Source organism: Atta cephalotes (assembly GCF_000143395.1).
Source record: "Atta cephalotes unplaced genomic scaffold scaffold00060, whole genome shotgun sequence".
NCBI lineage: Eukaryota > Metazoa > Arthropoda > Insecta > Hymenoptera > Formicidae > Atta > Atta cephalotes.
In genome coordinates, this window is record NW_012130124.1 from 446,152 (window position 1) to 454,597 (window position 8,446).

At 34.7% G+C, this 8,446-nt stretch overlaps 1 protein-coding gene across 1 annotated transcript in view; it reads left to right on the top strand.

The window, feature by feature from the left end:
* Positions 1-8,446, top strand: part of LOC105623605 (cilia- and flagella-associated protein 58-like) — a 322,608-nt gene that overhangs the window by 208,651 nt on the left and 105,511 nt on the right. The window lies entirely within an intron of this gene.

The following is an 8,446-nucleotide window of genomic DNA, read 5'->3' on the forward strand; positions in this document are numbered from 1 at the left end:
CACATTCTCATATTCTTAGCACCCTTTTTTACCTTTTTTATCTTGTAGTAGAGGTTTTATTTGTTCTATATATACGAGAAGAATCATTGGCGTCGCAATTTCTGATTGGTGATACTCCTACCCAATTAAAGCAGCTATATTGTGCCCACAGTGGAGAACTATCATATATTTCCTTTCTACAACTGTCTACAGCTAAACTGGTACATACACATGATTAAAATAGATATACAAAAATAGATATGCTTTTTATGTGACATTTGTAATTGCATTATTTAATCGCTACATTATTCAACAAGAAAACACAAAAAAACATTAATACTTGCTCCTCATCCTGACGGAGGATTATGATTATGATTATTATAAGTTAATTATGATTATTATGGAGTAATAAACAGAGTATGACAGAACTCGTCAACTAGAGCGGGCCAAACATGGCGATGCTGAATATGTGCTAGAGATGGTAGTGGGGATGAATGATGTCGCTTCTCTTATATATAAAACTTTAGTTGTACTGATTATTTTAACTTCCAATATTGTATTTTTATTAATAATTATCTATAAACACTTAAAATCTGTACATATAAAATGGGCCTCTCGAGATTGATAGACAAATCATGTCTCTCATCATTTGCCACTATGTGCAATGCATGGATTGAAAAGAAAGAGACCAAACTGGAGGATAAAAATGGGCTCCAAACATGGCGTCAGAACACGCATGGAAAATCGGGATGCGATTTTAGTGACGTTGCAAAAAAAGTTGGAAGTATATATCATATGCAATAACAATAATTATATTAGGACTCGAATTTTAAACAATACAAAAAGATGAATATAATATAGTAAGCTAAGAGAGTCAGCAATGATAAACGGCGTAATTATTTAGTAAATAATTAATAATCAGATGTTAGATTGATGTCTTCTTTATTTTAAACGTTTCGACACTCTTTGGAGTCTTCCTTTTCAGCAAGAATGATACAAGTATAATTAGTTCACATGTCCATAATATTTAAGTCACTCGCATAGTAAACATTAAGGCAAATTGACAAAGCAGCGTTATTAATCTGACATTTTTCTAATAATCTGACAGAATAATATATGCGTAAACAATTTAAATGACTTACCATCACGAAACATGAAGCATTGCACTGAAGCTTTGTTGAACATATTAAAACTTAAAAAGCAGAAAAAGATCTTAAAAATAGAAATGTTAAAATCAAATATAAAGATCACATTTTTAGAATACATATCCGTGTACGACATGTCATTCAGATATGAACTATTCTCGAAATAAGAGATATATAGTAAACATTAAGGCAAATTTGCAATTATGAAGAACAAAGTGCATGTATATTGTTATTAAGTTAAATCGATAAAACCACAATAAATTATTATATAATAATTAAAACCTGTCAAAATTATTAGAATTGTAAAATAAAGAATTACATAATAAAAAAAAATAAAAAGAAAAAATTTAATATAAAACATGTTTCGTTAAAATTGTTACATTTTCGTCAACTAACAAAACTTTTATCAAATTAAGTTAATAAACTATAAATCTAAACAAATTACTACATAAATCAAAAGAAATTTGCATCACTGCATGATACAGTCCTTCTGTATCTTAAATTAAGGCCATTCTTTTGCATGTGTATGAATGCTATTTCCGAAATCAATCTTTTGTTCAAAAATTTCTCTTTATCTAAAATTTGATTGATTCTCCCAATTGAAGTCATGTAAAAATACAATACAAGTTCAGTAATTACAGAGTGAGTGTCAGTTTCAATTTATATGTCTACGATGTTCAAATATTCTGCCGGAAAGTTTCCTGCATGTTTGTCTCACATAAAATGCATCGTAATCTTTACAATAAATCTTATAGACTACATTTTTATTGTTGAATTTTGGAACAGCGTCTTTTTGTACTTTTATGAATCTATTTAATTTGTTATTGCTGAAAAACGCTAATTTTATGTTGGTGTCTTTACAAATCGATGAAGATTTCTCTGACGAGAGAATAAATATATGGTTAGATTAGGTACACGATTACTAATCGTATTTTTTCCAGAATAGTTGTTGATTTTTTATATAATACCATCTATTAGCCACACTCTCAATCACCAAATCTAATGGAATGTTAGTAAATAGAGAGATGACGTCAAGAGAAATTAAAAAATAATTAGTTTCCAACTGCCTCACTCTTAACTTCTGTACAAGATGAAAATTGTTTTTCGATTTAAAGGTTTAAGTGAATTTTCAGAATAGAAATAATATTTTGAAAAATGAAGCTAATGAATATAGAAAAATGAATATAGAAGAATATATTCAATTGAATATATTATGATCCTAAAGAGATAATTAGGTTTATGCACTTTTGGAAGTGCATATGCATGAGATAAGTTATCTTCGCTACATGATATTTTATTGTACATATTATTTGAAATATAATTTTTATTTTTCCAATGTGATAAAGTTCGTGGAACTTTTTTTGTGAAAATATTGATATTTTTATTTATGACTTTGGTATTGATCCGGATTATCAAGCATTTCTTTGACCTTCGAAATGTAAGTATTTTTGTTTAGAGTCATAGTGATACTTCCCTTGTCTGCCTTCATGAAAATAATGTCTGGATTATTAGCGCAAAATTGTTTTGTGTGTCGTACTAGTTGAGTTAATCGTTTACTGATTATGTTATTTTGAACAAAGATGATAAATAATTTTCAATATCGATGTGATACAATTCGTAATATTTAAATTACTAGGCTTAATTTTCTTAAAATTATTTTCTGTATCTCTAATAAACTTTAATAATTTTTTTTTTATTAAATGAAGATAACGCGAAGTTTCCCATAATTGTAACAAATATTGAATTTTTTCAGGAATTGTAAAGCCAGATAAATTTGAACCAACCATTTTTGATAATTTTTTAAATAATGACTTTGATGTTGTTCCAATAAATTCAATAAGATCTATTTTAATGTTAAAATGATTGTTAGAACGACAAGAATTACCATCGTGGACAAACAACTGAAATAGGAATATTAGGATCTAACTCATGGAGATAGAGGGGGGGCACGGGGTGCGGGGACTATTCATTGGAGCGGAGGAAAGGCGCGGGAGTACTCGTAGTGAGAAGGAAGAAAGCGCGGAGAAGATAGGGCAGTATACATAAACATAGAACTCCGGTCTATTGATTATGTAAACATGATGACATTCCGCTATTTTTTTCGTCACCTATCCCAAAATGCGTCACGATACTATAACGCAGACAAAATATTTTAAAGAAAGAAAAAAAAAGAAATATATATATATATATATATTAAAATATTCTTACCTACTCCACATTTTTTATTTCATTCTACTCCGCTGAATACATTCTTACTCCTCTCCCTCCTCCTCTTCCTGTCCGATCGTCAGGAAGCTAAGGAGATAGATACCCAAGTTCATTTATTTGATCGAATAACTGTGTTATCTTCTCAGCAGGATATCAGAGGGAGAGAAAGAGAGGGATCCTCTAGATCTTAGCGAAGACGCTCTCCTCCAGGATTCCAGTGGGGATGCTCTTCTTTTCAATTTCTTCTTCCTCTTTTACTTCCTCTTCTTCCACCTCGAAATTGTCGATGAGATAGTTGAATTTTGTTTATACGCACTCGAGTGAGATCATCCACCTTACCGATAATCTTGATGAGGCGATGGAATAATTCTATTTGATTGACATGTATTATAATTGAATCAGAATGATAATAGTATCTGTTGAACCGAGGAGAAGGAGGAGGAGGCAGTCTCCTTAACTCTGCAGTTCTTTATTATCCATATTATATTATTGTGTAGCTGTAAAAAATTATCACTTTATTTAATCACAGAAATATGCATAAGTATTCTACCATTTAGCATTAATGTTAGAATATTTTTGCGTTGAGGGAAAAAAAAATCATCCACGTTGCAATATAATAAGTACCGCTCTTCGTACTAGTCTCGCGCGCGAGACTACTATAAAAACTGACATTGAGAAGCATCCTTTGCCATAGCGAGGCTATCTAGGATATATTTGCATATGAAACACTTAAAATCATAAATGTTTGCAGACTATAGAATTCTAGATGTCACAAAAAATTTGTAGATAACACAAGGACTTGCATGTTAGAAAAAGATAGAGCGCGCGACAATCAGAGCGCGTAACATAATATCGAAGAAAGGACGGAAGAAATAACTCATAGAGTAAAAATCCCTTTTTTTATGACACAGTTTTTTTCAATATCATTTTTACTAGCGCGTCGAGACAAAGGATGGGAAATAAAAGAAAGTACATGTATATATAATGATGTGAGCGAAAATTTTTTTTATTTACATCGTTCCTTTTTTTATACTTTTAAATTGTATTAAAAACTAAAGTCAATAGCTCGCAATCGACGAGCTGATATTCATTGAAGATGTCGCTATCGCATATAGCATCTTTGGAGAATCGCCTATACTTGACATCAACCGATCATCATATCGATGAGTCGGGCTAATCGTTCAAACGTTACATCGATACATTCGTCAAACATATGGCATAGCGCCGTTTGAATCATTGTTATGCATACGGATGAAGAATCGAGACGTATATAGTACGAGTATAGCATCGTTCAGCGTACAAACTCTGATGATTAGCGGTCCAACACTTATAAAATTGTGCTTGTATTCGTTTCAAAGCATCATGTAAATATTCCATTGCTGCTCGTAGAAGCTTTTCCACATTTCGAGAGACAGCGACAATTCGTATCTATGATGATCTCCCAGGGCGATCTGCACATAACTTGATGGACGTTGATTCCAATTTCTAAAAATTTGTAGCCCGTATTCGTCAAATCGTAACGTCTGCTCAGTAAACGCACCGCGTGATGCTCCGTACGTACATTTCTTTTATATAGAAAACTTACATGTTATGGTATATTCTTCACGTCGCATGATGCGTTAATCTTTAGCGAAGTACATTTTTTTTCAACCGTTCGTATGGTTTAATATCGCAAAATTAATTGCATCCACGTAAATTATGACATATATAGTAATACTTCTGGAATCGAAGAGAGAAGGCTCTTCCTCTCTTTCCAAGAATTTCAAATGTCAATCGCGACACGTTTTATCATGTCTTTCTGCGTATTTTCTTTCCCGCGAGTTTATACATACGTTAATACGTACGTTTATAAGTTAATACATACGTTCATACATATGTTTACACATATGTTCATACATACATTCATACGTTTATGTATATGTTTATACGTACGTTTTTGCATACGTTCATATATACAAAGAAAGGGAAAAGAAATGAATAATAAATATATTAATGTATTATTAAAAAAATTCTTTTGCAATCACCAGTTATATATTTTCAGGACATTTTGTAACACTTATGCAATTCTTGTGTCCGCATCGTATAGTATTAGTAACATCTAGATTAGATAAAGATTCCATGTCTTCATAAACCGCATCTAAGGTTTCGACATGGTCTGTACATACATGCATTCTTGCTCATCGTTCAGAAGCAAATTCTATAGCCATTCGTTTCTCGCGTCCCTTAGCGTACACGATAATATCATCTTCAAATACAGTCACCGTAATCAGATATTTCGCCTCGTTGTACAGGACCATAATGTTCTTCCATTGCAATCCATGATAATAAGCAATCAATCAAATAAGGAAGCGCAATGATCTTGTCAAAAATTTCCATGGCACGGGACTTGTAAAAATGTAATGTGTGAGAATGATCCTCTGTTTCAGCACCGCCACTTCCTTCACGATAAATTTCTTGTTAACGATGAATCCTTTCAGATCCACAAACGTCGATATAGCCATAACGAATAATTTTTCGAGTCGCCGTGTTTGAGCTTTTCCGTGCTGCCTCCCATCATTTGCGATTTCGCGTCGCAATTCGTGACGCGTATCGTCGGTTGTAGCACAAATTTCATGCTCACACTACGGGTTGTGCGCTCTCGAACGACTATTTAAAGGCGCGAATCTACGCGCAGTAGCAAAATGTATCTCACGCTATGTCCTTTTGATATTCGAGCGCTTGAGTGCCGAGCAGTTACAATACCGAAGATCGTATTTTTACACGTGTACGGCGACTACATCGAACATATCCGGGACAAATGTCCGAACACGTGAAGGCAGATTCAGAGGTTCGACCCTATCGTCGCTGCGACGAGCACTACAATCAGCCGTGGCAGGGGACCCACATGGACGGCTCCGCACCTAAGATAAAGGACTGTAGCGAATGTCGGGCGGTAATTTGTTGAATCGAGCGATAAACGCGCTTTCTTTGGAGTTACATATTCCGGGCTGCCAGTTTTGCGACTCGGCTTATGAAGTGATTAGTCAGAAGTGACGCGGGCATAAATCCGCTGGACGCGCCGAGAACACGACGCTGCGTATTCGCATAATAATAATCTCACCGATAGACACGCAGCAGACAAGATATTAGTTGAGAAGGCGCAGAAACGCATTATCGCGATTCGGCTCTGTGAGTGAGAGAGAGCCACCGCTGCCATCTGGGCAGCGATAAAAGCCAAAATCAAGATCGGCATGGACATAAAATCGAAGAAGAAGACAACGAAGAAAAAGGTGACGAAAAAGCGAATATTTCCGACGGCGAAACGAGTTACTGTTTCAATGTTGGGTGCGCTCGGGTCCTTGAGCGGCCAGTGTAGCGAAAGCGATAAATGGCATTAAAGCCGCGTGACATCAGTTGGAAAAGCTGCAACGTGCTCATGACCGCACGATGGAACAGAGCCGCGAATTGTAACTCGGCCCGTACAAACGCGGGCATAGTTATAAAGAAAAAAAAAGAGACGATAAAAAGTTGACTTCAGTTTTTAATACGTATAATACAAAAAATGAAATGATGTAACATATGAATAAAAAAAATTTCTGCTCACATCATTATATATACATGTACTTTCTTTTATTCTCCATCCTTTGTCTCGACGCGCTGTATATAGTACCATAAAAATCGTATTGAAAAAAACTGTATAAAAAAAGGATTTTACTTTATTGATTTATTTCTTTCATTCTTTCTTCGATATCATGTTACGTGCTCTGATTGTCGCGCGCGCTATCTTTCTCTAATATGCGAGCTCTTGTGTTATCTACTATACATATTTTTTGTGACATATCTATAGTTCTATAGTTCTATAGTCTGCAAACATTTATAATCTTTCATATATCAGCACAAATATATGTATCCTGGATAGCCTCGCTATGGCAAAGGATGCTTCTCAGTCTTTGCTGTATCCGCGCGCGAGATTAGCAAGAAGAGCAATACTTATTTGGTATGTTGCAACGTGAGTGATTTCTTTTTCCCCAACGTGCAAAAATATTCTATCATTAATGCTAATGGTAGAACACTTATACATATTTCTGTGATTAAGTGAAGTGATAATTTTTTACACTGCAGCTATTGTATAATATAATATGGGTGATAAAGAAGAGTTGAGGAGACTGCCTCCTCTTCCTTCTCCTCCCCGGTTCAACAGAGTGATACTATTATCATTGATCTCATTCAATTACATGTCAATCAAATAGAATTATTCCATCACCTCATCGAGATTGCCGATGAGATGGATGATCTCACTCGAGTGCGTATAAATAAAATTGCATTCAATCACCTCATCGACAATTTCGATGAGGCGGTGGAGGAAAAGGAAGTGGAAGAGAAAGAAGAAGAGGAAAGCGTCTCCGCTGGAGTCCTGGAGGAGTGCGTCTCCGCTAGAGTTCTGGAGAATTCTTTTCCTTCTCCCCCTCTGGAATATCCTACTGAGAAGGTATCATAATTATTCAAATAAATGAACTTAACTTGGATATCTACCTCCTTAGCACTCTGATCGATAGGAGTAGGAGGGGGAATAAGAATGTATTCAGCAGAGGAGGAGGGTGAGGTAAAGAGTGTGGAGAAGGTAAGAATATTTTATTATAAATTATTTTATTATAAATTATTATTTATTTTATTATAAATATATTTTTTTTCTTTCTTTCTTTAATATATCTTGTCTGCGTCTTATAGTATTGCGAGATGCATTTTGGAATGGACGCCGCGGATGACGGTGGTGGCGGATGACGAAAAAAATAGCGGAATATTATCATAATCAATCGATCAAAGTCTTTTATGTAAGCAGCGATAGCGGTATGTAGCGCTGGGATTCCCCTCTCCTGCCCCGTCTCCGCCCCTACCAATATTCCTGTGCCTTCCCTCCGCGTCTACCTCCCCACTCTCTAGCCTCATGGATTAGAATCCGCCTAATATTTCTACTAACTGATATTGAGTATCTTGGAAATCTGAGGCACTTACCAATTTGGTTCGGCTGATTAGTCGATAAATAATCGGAGATATATCATAATGAACTCTTCTTTTATTTTTTTGCATCCATTTTATTTTTCTCGGAAAGATGATTTTTCTCTTTTCTCATGAGA